The sequence below is a fragment of the Mesocricetus auratus genome, unplaced genomic scaffold (genome assembly GCF_017639785.1).
Source record: "Mesocricetus auratus isolate SY011 unplaced genomic scaffold, BCM_Maur_2.0 Super-Scaffold_100030, whole genome shotgun sequence".
NCBI classification, from domain to species: Eukaryota; Metazoa; Chordata; class Mammalia; order Rodentia; family Cricetidae; genus Mesocricetus; species Mesocricetus auratus.
The window spans coordinates 759,323-776,637 of record NW_024429211.1 but is presented as its reverse complement, the minus strand read 5'-3'; the positions used below and the strand labels follow the sequence as shown (position 1 = coordinate 776,637).

General features: G+C 37.6%; 1 non-coding gene across 1 annotated transcript; it reads right to left on the bottom strand.

Moving 5' to 3' along the window:
- Positions 1-13,518: 13,518 nt before the first annotated feature.
- Positions 13,519-13,622, bottom strand: LOC121134817. Its single transcript, XR_005872026.1, has one exon. It is a non-coding gene; the product is annotated as a U6 spliceosomal RNA (small nuclear RNA).
- Between the last annotated feature and the right edge of the window lie 3,693 nt (positions 13,623-17,315).

Genomic DNA, 17,315 nt, shown 5'->3' with positions numbered 1-17,315 from the left:
TATAGTAGGAAATGTGGATATTAAACTTAATGTTTAAATATGCACAGGATAGTAAGCGAATATCACTCCCCACAAAAGATAGACTTGTTTTCCCTTATAATTCTTTATCATGAATGTCTTCTGTAGAATGTTTTTAAGTCTTTATAGCCTCCCACAATATCATTAGAAAAGAATTGTACTTTAATTCAACTGTTTTTCCTTAGTAGCTCACAATCAAGAAAAATGTTGCAACATTTGACTTGCCGTGTTTGAAGTTCACCTCTTCCTCCAGTTTTCTTTTGCTTATCTCCTCCAGATTGTATCCCCTGTTTAAAAGCAGTCTTGACATGCTGGCCTCAGTCAGTTATGTATCTGAAGTTATTTGATTTTTATCAATATACTGCCTGTGAATAGTCTCACAAAAGTCATAAAGTTCCAAAAATAGTTGCGAGATCCAAGTTGAATCTCATCCATTTTTAATCTCTACTGAAGACTATATTTCAGGTCGAGTGACCTAATAATCAGAAGTTGATTCATTGACATCTAGTTTCCTCAGTCACACTTGGTCCATCTCTATTGTTTTCCAGACTGTGAACTCCATGGAGACCTCCACTTGGAATGTAAAATTGTCCCTAATCATTGATACCAAACTGTGTATTAAGTACTGATTCCACTGCTCTACCTCATGTTGTGCAGATTCTACCTGAAGGTAGTTGTTTCATTGATTTACTAAATTTCTATTTTACCATGAATTTCAGATTTTTCTCCTTTTCCATGGCCAAAGGACCCATTATGTGAGAATTTCATTTTATTTAGTGAGATAACCCTTTTCTATCTTTCTAAGAATTTTTATGTTACTTGATTTCATTATCATTGTCTCTGGAACCTGAAAATCATTAAGAATAATATCTACATGGTAGCTCACTGACTTCTCCTGTCTTTGGGTCAACTTGGGACATACATCATTTATTATTTTTTAGGTCATTCGTTTTCTCACAGACACAAAACTCTTTCAAGGATTCCAAGATTGGGGTACAAAGCTATGCATTTTTACTATTGGTCTAATCAAGGTCCTCTTCTATTTTTCTCCACCTACATATAAAATAAGTAAATAAAGAGTTAACACCTTCATTTGTGCTATTTTCTGGAATTTACCGACTGGGTCAGAAGACAATCATATAGATGGTACCCTAGTATCCTATCTTACACAGCTCCCAGCTTAGGCAGTCTTACTCAGTAATATCAGCATTCCCAGTCACAAATATGTTATTGTAGACTGTAGAATCCTTGTACCTCAAATAGATATCAATGAAACTTTTTCCTGGATGTATGATTCACTGGGCTGCTGGCAAACATACACAATTAGGTCTGCCTCTGATAACATCTGTAACAAAAGCTTCCATATTGTGGTTAATCAGAAAGACATACTCCTGTCCTGGTGGTCACACATAAATAGTGCTTCTCATTTTTCTAAATAATAGATAGGCTAATGCCACTATCCATCTCAAACATAATTGGAGATAAAAAACAAAACCTGTAAATATATTTTCTGCAAGCTAAATGCCCTAATTCAACATTTCTTCAGTTGAGTGTCTCATTGCTTATCTCAATGATAGCATCACTTTAATTTGAAAATGCATCCTTGGTTTTGTCATTATAACCCAAATACCTCAAGTCCCTTTTTTTGGCAAAACATGAAAATGTTGCCTAAAGCTCCTTTAAATGGCAAAGCAATTTACAATTTGACCCAAATTTTCTCTGATAAACAAACGATGTTCTTGGTAAAGTATAGGTGATAGGCTAATAATTACTGGAACTGGGGAACTCTGACACAAAGATTGATCAGAAAGTCTTTTCCCAGAAGGAATGATGGCTTTCAATAGCTGCATAAATGAAGACTTCCTCTACAAGAATTCACTGACATATATATGCTATACTTCCTGGAGGAAATCTTAATTTAAAGCAGACACACAGGTGGGAGAGAAAGGATGGATAATCAAATAAGGGTCCTGCTACTCTGTACTTCTATGTAGGCAGGGAAAACAGTCAGTAAGCAGAGTTGGTACAGCTTAACTGCTCAGGATGCCAGTTGCATGGCATATAGGATTGTCCCGTGGAATGCAGTCATTTGTAGAAATTCCAAGGAAGCAACTAAATTTGTCAGCAATGGCTGACAGGTAAGGTTTGTTGTTTCCCCCACACAGGTTTGCATCTAGTAATAACAGCGTTGTTGTCTGGTCTCTGTTCGGCTACAATCTGCAGCCTGAGAGAAGCTAGGTTACAAGGAGGACACTAAGATAGGGACATCAGGATTGTCCCTAGAAGAGGAAATAGATGAGATGTTCTTGGTAAATTGGGAGCAGGGGCTAGAAGGAAGGGGATGGGCGGTAGGAACATGAGGAATCAGGATGGTCCATTTGGTGGCAGGATGGAGGTGGGGAGTAATGAAAGAGATATTTTAATACAGGAGTCGATTATGGGGTTATAGAGAAACCTAGTGCCAGGCACACTCCCAGGTTGATGGCGTTGGCATGGAAGGGATATAGGGGAAGGAATGGAAGGAGAGGAGGGAGGGGAAATTGTGGTTGGAATATAAAATAAAAAAAGAATCCGTATCTTGTCTTATGATGACAAGCTTAGAATGGTTTAATGGAGTGAGCTATTAACTTTTCAAGATTCCCATATAATCTAGCACTGACTATAAAACAATACAACAGTAATTAGCTACAAGCAGCTGACTGGTCCTTTCAAACTTAGTCATCAAAGCTTCGCACACATGACTGGCTGGCTTTCAGGCAACTGATTTTTGTTCACAACTGTCCATATTGAAAATGAATTGCCTATTAATATCCATAGTCCATAATATATTTCAGCACACAGCCGTGAGAGCAACTGTTTAAGGTTGGATAGAGTAAAACCTGTACAGAAAACAGTCACTTTGAAGTGGAACCACAACAATGAGATGTGTAACATTATAGCTAACTTCTGGTGGGGAGATGACAGCCCCAAGGGTAATTCACTTACAGGGATCTGTGATGTGACCTGTAGACAAGTATTATGTCATTGGGATAACTGGAGAAGCACTAGCTGTATGGACCATAACAGAGGAAAGCATAGCGATAGTGTCTGAAACAGAAAGGTAGTGAGAGGAACAGGAGAGAAGTGGGACTAGCTACTACACATCATTCTCAACTGTGGGGACTAAGAATTTAGGAGGATAACCTGCCAGTGTGCTGAGAGAAGTACATTCAACCTTCAAAGATGCTTAGCCTCTTCTGGTTCTACTGACGCTGCATGACTGAGTTGCTATACCTACACCGGATACACCCATCTTTTGCTTATAGGAGATGCTTTGAAAATTCTCCCTTCATCCAATTCCAGTAGCATTAACTAATTCCTAATCACCCTGGTCTGTGTAATATCCATCACTCAAAGAACAAAAATCGAAATCCAACAAACAAACAAACAAAAACAAAAACAAAAACTATGAGACCTGGGATATGTGTCACCTTGACACTTTATTCTCACATTCATAATAGGTAAACAAGCAAAAAAGCAATGACTCAAAATTATCGTGAAGAACTAGAATGTAGCATCTTTGTCAAGGCAAGCATATGTATTGATATACTAAACAGAATAGGGAGCATTTTGTGAAGAAGAGGCACATATATCATGACAACCTCTGCAAGGACATATCTGTATTCTACCAGACACTCTGCTCCTGCTATACCATTTCCCTTCCCAGAGTTCATACTTCACTTCCTGTATTGACCCCACAGAAAAATAAAAGCACGGTCTCTAACTATGTTATAGAAATTATGGTTATAAGGAGCAGCGTGATCAGGTCTCATGTCCTCAGATCACTATGGAAAGCACAGTACAAACTTCTAATAAGCCTATGAGTTCCTGACAATTACTTAAATCACCTCAGGGCTGAAAACCCCCAATCAAATCTTTCCTAAAAGGAACACAGCCTTACCCCCTAAGTCACTCAAATTACCCCTTCTTGAATTTCAGGACCCATCCAACCTTGGAAACAAAGCAAACTTTTTATTTTCAATGTATCACAAAGGATGCCACCCACTTTCTCTTTTAAGAGTTTCAGTGTGGGTGGATTATGTTGAGGTCTTTGATCCATTTGGACTTACATTTTGTGCATGGCAATAGACATGGATCTATCCACATTTTTCTACATGCCAGCATCCAGTTATGCCAACACCATTTGTAGAAGATGCTTTCTTTTTTCTATTATATATTTTAGCTTCTTTGTCGATGATCAGATGTCCACACATGTATGGGTTAATATCAGGGTGTTCAATTCGATTCCATTGGTCTACCTGTCTATTTTTGTGCCAAAACCAAGTTGCTTTCAGACTACAGCTCTATAATAGAGCTTGCAGTCAAGGATGGTGATGCTTCCAGATGTTGTTTGTTGAATAAGGTTGTTTTAGCTATCCTGGGTCATTTGTTTTTCCATACAAAATTGATTACTGTTCTTTCAAGGTCTGTGAAGAATTGTGCTGGGATTTTAATGGGGATTGCATTGAATCTGTAGATTGCTTTTGGCAGGATTGCCATTTTACTACATTGATCCTACATATCTAAGAGCATGGGAGATCTTTCCATTTTCTAATGCCTTCTTTAATTTCTTTCTTTAAAGACTCAAATTTCTTGCAAAACAGGTCTTTCACTTGTTTGGTTAGAGTTACCCCAAGGAATTTTATATTGTTTGTGGCAAGTGTAAAGGGTAATATTTCTATTATTGCTTTTTCAGCCCTTTTATCATCTGCATATAGTAGGGCTACTGATTTTCTTGAGTTGATCTTGTGCCCTGCAACTTTGCTGAAAGTATATATCAGTTGTAGGAGTTCCCTTGTAGAGTTTTTTGAATAAATTATGTAAACTATCATATCATCTGCAAATAGTGAAATTTGCAAATTTGACCTCTTCCTTTCCATCTTGTATCTTCTTGATTTCCTCTTGTTTTCGTATTTCTCTAGCTAGACTTCTAGGTGCAATATTAAAAAGGTATGTAGCACGTGGACAGAAAACTTCAAGACTACTTCAGGCTGAAGAAACTAAGAACTGTATTTCCTTTATTGCCAGTCTAGCCTAGGGAAGTGACAATCAGCTCTTTCCAGCTCATGTGCCAGGGACTGATTCTGGGATAAAAAGTGATTACACAGAAGAGTGACTGTCCACATTGACAATTACCAGTTTTATCAAGTGTGTATCTGTCTTTTGTCACACAATTAAGAAAAAGTATTGATTTTATGTGATCCATTCCCTGGTACATGACTCCTTCCTTGATTACAAAGGAGAAATCTCTGTATGCAAGATCAAACCTCACATTTCCTTGAGAGCAAAGTCTTCCTTTTATCTTAATTTTTACAGGAGGTGGAAACTGCTGCTGATTACAACTGTAATAGTCATGACGGTCTTAGTGCTTTCATTCAAATGTGCAGGATAGACATTGCCACATGCAAATATTTCCCCAAAATGAGTCATTCAGGTATATTAACAGGGGTAGAGAATTTTGCATACCTAGGATAGGGGTCCTCAAGAAAGGTAAAGGTAAAGTGAGATTAGTTAGTTGCATAAATCTGAGATTTATTTCTTGGTATTGATGGAAGACCAAATCATGGAGAAGGAAATTTTTATGAGGTTTTCTAATATTAGTTAGAGATGCAATGGCTTCAACTTAGTATTCTACAAGTTGAGCATTGGTTTGAATGTTTCAATAGGTTCCTGGGTCCCGGAGAAATGAAGATCTCTCCTGCAAATGTCTCTCATAAAATAATAAGCCCCTATGTCATTTATCTTAACTCTGTTTTACCTGTGTACCCATGTCTCTGCAAGTCACGTTAATGGTGTCATTGCTGGAATACCTATACCACTCATGAAGAGAGTCAATGAAAGCAGGAACAGAAACTGGGTTCATGTAAGAACAACAAAACGTGGATGAGAGGTAGGAAATAGACATAACTGTTGTACAGAGAACTCACAGAGAAACCTGTGATATGGCCTTTGCTATCAACTGAAATTTTGGCTAGAAAAGGCAGGATATATGGAGGTCTATTACATGATGAGGGATATTTCAATTCAACAGCTGTAGCAGAGAGAACATTACATTTTGGAGGTAAATGTTTCTATAACGGCAGTGAATGACCTAACATTCACGTGCATATGAGGAGCAATAATGTGACTCAATGGGTTTAAAACACATAAATTAGTACTTGAAGTTTGGGGGCATAATTTGAATGATGTCTCCATGATTTATTGGAGTGGATAACAGCTGTGGATTTATGGAAGACAGATGCCATAACATATGTGAGAAAAACATGTCATATCCAAATATGCAAAACATTATTTGGGGAGGATAGTTAAGGTAGAGCTCTTTATATATGTTATACAGATCCTGTTACTCTAGAGAACTCTGACTAACTACATGGTGATTTTTTGTACAAATTGAGATAGACAATCTTCCAAAACTACAACATCATATAGACTGCTTCTTCTAAAAGTTTTTTACTAGTATCATCAGTTTTTATATATTGGTTCTAAAGATGATACCAAGATGTACTCCCCCCTGAATTACATCCTTGCAATCCATAGTAAATTTAATATGTTGTTTTCTTTAAAATGCACATGGAAACTACTCACAATCTTTCTGTGGATCATGACCAGGATCTTGGCCATGGCTTGCACATGGTTGCTCTTCAGGTTCTCTTACTGACCATTAAGCAAGAATTGACCGATTGATAAATGAAATATTTTAAGAAGGAATACAAATAATTTTGTGTAAAAATGCATATACAATAATACATTCCACATAATTCTAAAGCATGATTTTGATTATAAAATCTGTCAGCTGTCTGGCAAAGATATCTCATTAGGCATATGTTTAAAATGTAATGAAAACAAAAGTTGGCTATAGGAAGGATAAAGCCAAGAATAAGTCTAGTGAGAGACTGACTGTATTGTAGCATTTGGAGAAACTTCATATTGTCTTTGTTGTTTAGTGCACTGCAAGCATACCCAGAATACTTAATTAATGTTCAATCAGAAATTTAGTCCCACAAAATTATTCTGAAAAGCAATATAGGGAGAGAGCTGACACCGACTTATAATCTCCAGACCCGTGATCATTCTTTTGTACAAGCTATTACAATGCAGACAACAGTACACAACTCAGGAACACACTGGTTAAACATCTCACAAACCAACAACAAACAGAAAACAAATTTAAACCATATGTAAATAGTGAGTTCCTGAGTGAATCTGCTTAGTTTTGCATGGGGAGTAATGTGTCAAGAAACACAAAACCTGACTCTCTCTATATATAATTTTAAAAGCCTTCCAAAGGCGAGTCTCAGTGGGCACAAAAAAAATTATGAGTTGACAGTATATAGAGAAACTCTCAAACACTGCTTCTTCTTACAAGGGTCATTGCAGCCTAGGATTGCTCCCTGACAGAGACTTCCTCCCTAGATCAGCCAAACCAGCCTCCATGTTGATCTGTATCCCACAGATTACCTCCTTGTATATCTGCTTACAATAAACTGCTGCCGTGATCCAGATGTATAAAATAAATGCATTAAAGTTTCCATGCATAGTTGATATTCTCCATCACAGCAAGCAGAGCCTACTCTATCCAACCTGTATTTCCATATGTCTGCCCTGGCCTCATTCCCATGTCCTCTCAACTATGTTAGGGCAGAGCAGACAGAAACCATGCTTTAGACTCTCAAGATTACACGACCAAAAATAAGGGGAGAGCTCTTGGACCCCAGACTGACAGCAGGGAGGCCAGCATGGGACTGATCCGGACCCCCTGAATGTGTCAGTGAGGAGGCCTGGGCAACCTATGGGGCCCTGAGCAGTGGATCAGTGTCTATCCCTGGAATACAAACAGACATCGTGTGTCCATAGAACAAATAGGGATGCGCTCTCAGCCTGGAGTCTTAGGGGAGTGCCTGGACCCTACCCTGAGTGAAATGATAGACTCTAGATATCCCCTATGTGGAAGGAATTGGCGATAGGGTAGGAGGTGGGGGGATATGGGGGATGCAGGAGGAGGGGAGGGAGAGGGAACTGGGATTGACATGTCAAACAAGCTATTTAAAATTAAAATAAAAAAAAATTAAAAAATTTATTGAGAGAAACAACTCAGATAAAGTGCTATAAATGCATACACACGTACGACATGCTACGCCAAAGTGATTTGTGGAAAAACAAATTGTTTCAGAGTGACAAGGAAATCTGGCAGGTAATTTTATTTTCTTTCAGTGAGGGTGTAGAACATTCGTATGACATCATAGAGAGACAGCTCACTTTTAAAGACTTTATCATGAGTTTCCTGTACCCGTAGGGAGTAATTAGAAGATGAACCATGAGAACTACTATTTGCCAAAGGATAGTGACAATTTAAACCTGACTGTTTAACCCACATTGTAAACAAGAGCAGGTGACTCAGAGGAGTGTAGAGAATCCCAGCCAGTCTCCATCTTTGCTCAGTTTCGAGTGGTACTGCTTCCTGCAGGTCTCAAGTATGATCTTCGTTCTCTGGAGCAGCTTGATGTCAGGCTTTGGCTAGACCTGTTACCAGCTGGAAATTGGTACTAGCTATAAGTCTGACTGGCAAACATCCAGATGCCCAGATTTTTCTTGGCTGTGTTTACCTCTAATTGGAAGATCCAGTGCATTTTAATAGAAAATTGGTTAAGAACAAATCATTAAAGAGATCTCAAACTTAGACATTGAAAGCAAAATCCTACAAGAATCTTGGAAATCTCCATCAGAGCTGCTGACTTGTCTATCTCTCCACGCTCTGTAGATGCTGCAGCAGAAACAAGGATATTTAAAGTAAAAGACAAGAAAATGTAATTTTTCCCTGAGCTCTGGAACCAATTAACAATGGACAAAACCAGCCACGGAAGCCTTGGAGCTAGTCATGTATATGGCTGCTTGGTACTAGATGCTATGTCTATATAAGAAAGACTCCAGTTCTGCTAGTTCCTTTCTGGTTGTGAATCTAGGCTGCCAAGTGCAGATTTGTCTTGACTCTTCCTGATCTTCCCGTGTCAGTTTCCCCAAGTACTATGATTAAATGGTTGAAATATAACCCCACGTAAAGCAAAATCTAAAAAGAAATGCTGCTTTCAAGCACTGCTCCAAATATAACTAATTAGCATATGGTACTCACTGTGTTATATTGATAGGGAAATCATTGAAAAGGTACTTGTTTTTTTTAAAAAAGCTTAACATATATGCATATTCTCAAGAATTCTCTGTGTGTATGAGTTTATTTGTGTGGTTGCAGACATGTCTGCATGCAGATGGAAATCATTTTTTTTATTTCTCAGGTACAATTAATATTCATAAAATATTTTATCCAACATTAGTATATGAGTATTATGTGTTTGGAAAATTCCACGTATTGCCTACTTTATTTTTGGTTGTGAGCCTAGCCTTTAACGGCTGAGCCATCTCTCCAGCCCCACATTGTCTACTTTAGACTTCCACTACAATCACTTCTCTCACTATGCCATTTGAATTTCATATACTTTTACTCTGTTTAATAAAAACTGAGTTCATTTAAGGATCCTGTGTGTATATGGATACGGGGCCATCTACTGGAATATGTGTAGCTGTTCAAGGCAAACATCCGTTATAAAATATGACTCTCCTCCTCTATCAGATGATTAAATCCCAATAGCAACTTTGATATGGGTTGGGCTCCGTGATTTCTGTTTCTAGCCATGCTGGAATTTTGGCTAAATGGGGGTGGAGTATGTGAATGTGATCCTGTGTGTTTGTGAGTACATCAGGCTTCCATATTCATCCAATACTGGTTTGATGCTGATATTATATATTACCTTTGGTTCTTTTGAGGAACTCTTTGTACCAGCAATACAGATTTCCTGAGAGGCTAGGTAAGCTGGTGAGTATGGGTCAAAGGCTTCCTCCAGGTAGTGTAGATGGGTCCAAGAAACCAATTGCAGCAGATGTCAGATAGCTCAGTCTGCTTCTAGGTTTCTCTGGGGGATTCAGTGGCTGCACATGTCTGGGGGCCGCGGGTCAGTGGACTCCAACATGGAAACATGGGCAGGACTTTAATATTGTGATAAATCTTAAACAGACAATACTGGAAAGTAGGAGTAAATAAGGTGGAGAATTTGAAACTGAGATGGGATATATGGGAGCATCTTCATTGATCCTCTCTTTCCATTGTCTGTGGGAAGAGCACAGAAGGAGAGTACTGACACTTAACCATCTCCTAATATTTCAGTCCTGAATGGAGAAAACAAATTTGAAGATGGGGGAACAAAAGGACCACATCAGAACTAAGGAGGAAGAATAACAGATTGTTCCATAGGGTGGTGCTTTATTTTTATTTAGTGCTCAACATTTTGTTATTAAGGTTGTAATATTCACAAACAAGTGGATACCTCACTCAGCAACATGCTCACATAGAAATATGAGCAGCAAAGGTTTATTTATAGAATGCACACATTAAAGACCAGGCATAGTGTTGTTAGCATGCAATCCCAGGACATGAGTGAGATCACAGACTTCTACTATCCAGATAACCTATTCTCTCAGGCAAACTGTATTCCTGAGACAAAGAGTTTCTCATATGAATCAGTGGTAATATATAACAGCAGGAAGAAAAAGTGATGATGGGCCTACATTGAGTATGTGAAACCTCAAATCCTATGCCCAGTAGCACATTTCCTCCAACAAGGTTATAATTCTAATACGGATAATTCCTATGGGTCTATGTGGAACATTTTCATTCCAACCATCACAAAGAGAAAACAATTAAATTGTTTTAAAAATCTCTAAAAAAGGACGTAATAAAATATAATTCTCCATAACAGACGTGAGGAATGTCTGCCCCACTAATTAATACCCACCAAAGGAGATTACATATATTTCCAAAAAAGTTCTCTCAGGGGACCCAATGATTTTATTGGATTAATTTATAGAAGAAAGGAGATGGGTTATGTATGCATGTGTGTGTTATGACTCAAAAGCTGCACTAGAAAGTTTCTGCCCAGGAAGGATGGTATCTCTAACCATACTCTACCAATGAAACCACCTTCACTGGACTTTATTGGCCTATATACTACAGAGTTTTACAAAGGTGACATGAAGTTAGTTGAGTTGCAAATAAGTTGTAGGAACATATAGATACTCCAGGGTGGGTCTGATGACATTTCCTGCCATTTAATGAGGGGTTGTAAATAATCAACAATTCTAGGTCGATTGATTTTTTTACCAAGGGACATAGATAAATGCTCAACTTGGCAGTTATTTGGTTTGGAGGAAAGAAATATACAGTACCTCTGGTATTTCCTCAACCTCTTAAATACTTTGCAACTCTCTCTACCTCAACACTTTCTGAACTTGGGAGGGTATCACATAGGTACCTGACAATTCTCCCTCAGCTATAGCAGTTTATGTAATCCCTAAGGATATTTTTCATACAATTGTCTCTGGAAACTTGTTGTAGGAAACCCTTGAGAATTTTTCCTACTACATAGTACAAATCAGAAAAAGGACAAAAATTGATAAATGGGAAACTATAAAAATAGACATGAACTATATTAATATACTAGATTGTAAGAAAAAATGCATACAAACACTTTAGCTGGTACTGCATTTAAGCAATCACCAGCAGATGTTTCCTTGTTTTAGACTATGACTTCTCTGGTCACAAGCATTTTTCATGTTGGTCATACCAGATCTGACTTTTCCACTACTGGAAGTACATCCAGTCCAATACAATCTTTGGTTCTTTCCTTTCTACCTTTGATGTGGGAAGTCCTGTGATTATGTCAATAAAGCACTGCTGGCCAATAGGGAATCAAGAAAGGTGGGACTAGGAGTCCAGAAGGACTCTGGGAGGGAGAAACACAGAGAGTCAAGATGTAATGCCATGGGGTAGGAAGCCTGGAAAGTTCTCTGGTAAGAGAAATACTTAGATTAACAATTATGGGGTAATTACTTAAGTCAGAGCTAGCCAGTAAGAAACAAGCAAGGCCAACAGCTACATAATTAATATAGCTTCCTGTGTCTTTATTTGGGACTGATGCGGCTCAAAAACCAGGCTGGCAGGAAGGCTTCTCTCAAGGAAAAAGCTTCTCTTTACAAATGGTGTCAGAAGTGAGATAAAATAAAAAGAAAAAAAACAGCAAGTTTCTTTTAAGAGGCTTTGCTAATGATGTAAAAGTTGTACGTACAGCTGGAAGTGGCAGTGACCACATCTCCAAGCCAGCAGCTGGAGTCACGCTTATGCCTGCCATCTTGGAAAAAAACGGCACTTTAAAACAGCTGCGGTTTTACAGATAAGACACATGGCCAGAAAAACATAAAGATTTACAGTAAAGTCAGACTTGGATAAAGAAAAACCTCTAAAGGTTACAGTGTGTTTAAAAATATACATAAGATTGAGAGAAAAAGAAACGCCCGGCAGTCGTGGGCACGCGGGTAGGATTTGCTACAGGGGCAGAGGCAGGCAGATTTCCAAAGAGAAACCATGTCTCAAAGAAAAATAAATAAAAGTAAAATAAATAGCGTAATAATAGATAAATAAATAAGCCATGTAAAGACAAAAAATACACAGAGAGTCTGGATACTGTACGCTATTGTGTTTTTCAGTTTTTTCATTGCTAAGGAAGGAACAACTGCTCCAGTACACTTGATTATAAATGCTGCTGAATTAATTCAACTTATATCTTTTGAAGATGCCTTGACTTCAAAAATTTAAGTATAAGGACATGTTACATGGAAAAGGAGTTATTGTTTATGTTTCTATAAAAAATGAAAAGCTAAGGATTCCTTCCAGGCTTCTGTGGTTTGATGAACCAAGACCCCCGGTAGCAGTGGGCCAGGTGTTTCAACAATTGAGACAGCTAAGATGATGGAGCTTTACAGACCACGAAAATAATAACTTATACAGGTTTCTGAGTTTTGTGATAATCCCTATGGTATGAATAGCGCCCCCTTCCAGCAAGAAGCAGTTTAGAATGAGCGACATCCTAATTCCCATATTGCTTATAAATCTTTGTTTTCATTTAAATTGGGTTTTTTTATAATTGGCTAGTGATCACCGCCAATCTCTTTTTTAATGGTAAAAAGGAGAATTATGGTATGGGTATTGTTTTTCATTTATTGATACAAATTCAAGGTCAATTTTGTGATGTGTATATTTCTCCTCTTGATTAATCTTTTAAAATGTAATGCATAGTTGAATACAGAATATAGATAGTTACTTATAATAGAATTTATAGTTAGGTAAGTTAGGTTTTCTAAATATACAGAAATATATTTGAGATAGTCTTCAAACCTCTCAAAGACCTTCACAAAATGGCATTTAAAATGGTTTAGGGTTTTTCTTTTTCTTTTTTTTTTACCCACAAATTCGCCAATTTCAGGTTTTATTTGCAGCTATAAAAATTCTATTGTGTAAGTATATCACATTTTCTATATTCATTAATAATAATAATTGAAGGAAAATGAGTTTTTCCACATCCTACTATGGAATGCTTCATAAATTCACAATTCATCCTTGTGCAGGGGACAGGCTAGTCTTATTTGTATTCTCCAAATTTTGTTTGCAAGTTGCCAAAACAAGAAAAATTATTGGTTTTCCTTAACCATAATTGTAGTTGACTGTGGATTTCTTAGTGAGGCTGAGATGTCAACAGATCCTAATGCTGTATGATAACAAATGAGAGATTAGCTTTCTTTTCTTCATGGTTCCTGTCTGTGTGTCTTCATGGCAACCTACCATGATTTCATGAAGTAAGACTGTGTCCTGCAAGTATCAACCCAACACAACTGCTATTGTTTTCATCAATAAAAAAATGAAAAAAGTAATCTATACAGCTCAGAAATTCAACTGTAAGAAGTTAAGATTGAATGATATATATATATATACATATATATACATATATATATATATATATATATACGTGCATCAAACAACTAATGAATAAAAGGAGCAATGGATTTGAAACACAACCATGAGTCATGCATAGCAAGTTTGGAAGGAAAAAGGGGGGATGAGATGCAATTATATTGTGATCTTAAAAGTAAAAGAAATAGCTATAAAATTTTCCATTTCTAAATAATTACTTTAAGTCCTTCACAGATGATTGTGGCAAATTACCAAAACAAAAATTAATAAACTAATTTTCAAGGATTTGTCCCTGTAGAAAACCAAGAATCACTCATACTTATTTAACTAAAATATCTTTGAAAAACAACCACTTTTTTGTTTTCTAATTTCTTTTGGAAATGTAATTTATTAGCACATAGGAAGTGATTATAAAGTAAGAATGTTGGTTTTTACTTCATCAATCCAGAAAAAAAGCTTCCATGAGTACTGAAAGATAGTAGAAAAAAATAGTTAAACATTTTCTCATGATTTATCCCCATGCCAATATTAGATTTAATGATATTCGAGGAAGTGGTAAACTCATATGTCATTCATCCATTCATCATTTGTGAAGCAGAGGTTAAACTCGTGGTAAATTGACAATGAGAAATGTCTGCTCCTGCCAGCACCAATTATGTCTGAGTGGAAGATGGGCATTGAAGAGACTCCTTATGGAGTTTGCTTTCAACATGGCAAGATTAGCCATTTGGGCAAGAAACTGCTATAATGTTTGACTGTTGCTGTATAAACTGGATGTGCAGGACCCACAGGAAAGTGACTGCTGAACTCAGTCTTACAGTTTTCCTGCTTCATGGAAGAGTCTATGAGACTTTCTGCAGGACAAAGAAAAATGACTGACAGACTGCCAACGCAGATGGACAATTTGAAATTTCCTGCTTTGCTGAAAAATCTTCTGGACACATTGTGGCCCATGGGCTGAAGAGGGATGCCCCAATGTTACAGAGGAACTTTGGGTGACTGTCCAGGTAAGAAGATGTCTCTGTCAATCCTAGTGTTTATATATTATCCTTCTTTGGTCTTTGATGGAATTGAAGACAGATAGTTATAATTATAGTTTTCCTTAGTTATGATAAGAGATAAGCTACATATAGGACTTGGGACTCACAAGAATGAGATAGATGATATTTTCTTTAAATCTTGCTAAATTTTGATAGACAAAATATTGTAACTATGTTCTTACTTGATAACTATTCTTTTATATATAATTTGACTATGTTAAAGTGAAGACCTTTCTTTTTGTTTAGACAGAAAAGAGGAGATGATGTGGGGAGTCCTGTGATTATGTCAATAAAGCACTGCTGGCCAATAGGGAATCAAGATAGGTGGGACTGGGAGTACAGAAGGACTCTGGGAGGAAGAAACACAGAGAGTCAAGATGTAACGCCATGGGGTAGGAAGCCCTGAATGTTCTCCAGTAGGAGAAATACTTAGATTAACAATTATGGGGTAATTACTTAAGTAAGAGCTAACCAGTAAGAAACAAGCAAGGCCAACAGCTTCATAATTAATATAGCCTCCTGTGTGTTTATTTAGGACTGATGTGGCTCTAAAACCAGGCTGGCAGGAAGGCTTCTCTCAAGGAAAAGTCTTTCCTTTGCACACCTTCCCATGCCAATATTGGAAGGCTAATTTTGAATGGCACACTATTGTGAGTCATTTGGGGTCTGAAACAAAGTAGAACATTGGGCTTGATTTTCCACAGCATCCTTAGTGGTACATGATAGGTCTAATGAAGGTACTTCCCCAGAGAGAGTATATTTTGTGTCAATTCTAGCTGTATTTCTCTGAGACTGACATCCCAAACTATCAGCCTCCTTTAAAAAAGTACCATACTTGGCTGGACATAAGTGGTGCATGTCTTTAATCCCAGTACTTGGGAGGCAGAGGCAAGCAGATATCTGTGAATTCAAGGCCAGCCTGGTCTACTGAGCCAGTTCCAGGACAGGCTCCAAAGCAATACAGATAAAACCTTTACCAAATAAAAGCAATAGTACCATACCTCTCAGTCCTGGTAAAAAAACTGGCAAATGTGACAGCCTTTTTCATTTTAGAACCCTCTACATGATCTGTGGCCAACAATTACTATGGAACTTAGCCTATTCCTAGTACTGTGATTCACAATTGACTACTTTCAGGCTTCATCAAGCATCTGCTTTTGCATTTGTGCAATTTTAGACACTTATAAGCAAAGCTTACTGAAGACTTTCCAGCCATATTGATAAGCTTGGTAGCATTGAATATAGCTTGTAGTAGGTGTAGCCTTGTTAAAGGTGTGTGACTGTGAAGGTGGGCTATGAGTTCTCCTATGTTCAAGATACTCCTAGTGTCACAGGTGATTCCCTGTTGACTGTAAGATATAGGACTTTCAGCTACTTCTCCAGTATGATGTCTACCTACATGCCACCATTTTCTCTGCCTTGGTGATAATTGACTAAAACTCTGAAACTGTAAGCCACCATCTCAGTGAAACATTTTCTTTTACAAGTGTTGCTGTGGGCATGGGGTCTCTTAATAGAAACCATACCTGATAGAGGCAAGTGGATCACTGTGAGTTTGGAAGGGCAGCCATGACTATCTAGAGAAAGCCTGCCTCACAAAATAAATAAATCAAAATAAAGAAGAGTTCACACTGATAGCAGTCTTCCTTCAGGTCAGGGTAAAAATTAGCACCATCTCTGAAAACTTTTCATGAGAAATTGGGCTTGGTACTCCAGGAAATTTCAAGATTAAATTCAGTGGTTTTCCTGGAGGCTTAAAAAAACATGTAGGAGTTGCCATGTGATCCCAGGAAGAGAAGACACATGAGGCTGGTATACTGAGAAAGGTAAGTTCTTGTAAAAATATATAGATTAGTAGTTACTGTTAATAACTAAGTCAGAGCTAGTTAATCAGAAACCATAGCAAATGGCCAACAGTTGCATAATTAAAAAATAAATAAAAAGAGAATGTTGGAAAAAAGGTTGGTTGAAATTTTCATCACATTTTCATTGATTGCCTTGAGACACTGTCTCATTTGTATTACAGACTGAACTTACACTCAATAGCTGATGACAGTGAGAACTAGCATCAGCACACCTGCCCAGTTTAGCCAGTCTCACTGTGGTCTGCTATGTGCCTGCTAAACCCAGCCTCACTCAAACATCTATGTCCTGAAACTAACTGGGAGAAATCTACAAAAGCATGAATATGACAACCATTTTTTAACGTTACTGATACCCCAGCTATGACTTCTACAAATAGTAGAGAGGGTGACTGAACTGGTCATCCCATTAATCAGATTGATGAATAACCCAACTATCTTCCTAGAGCCTACATCCAGAAATTGATGGAACCAAATGCAGAAAACCACAAGGAAGGATCACACCAT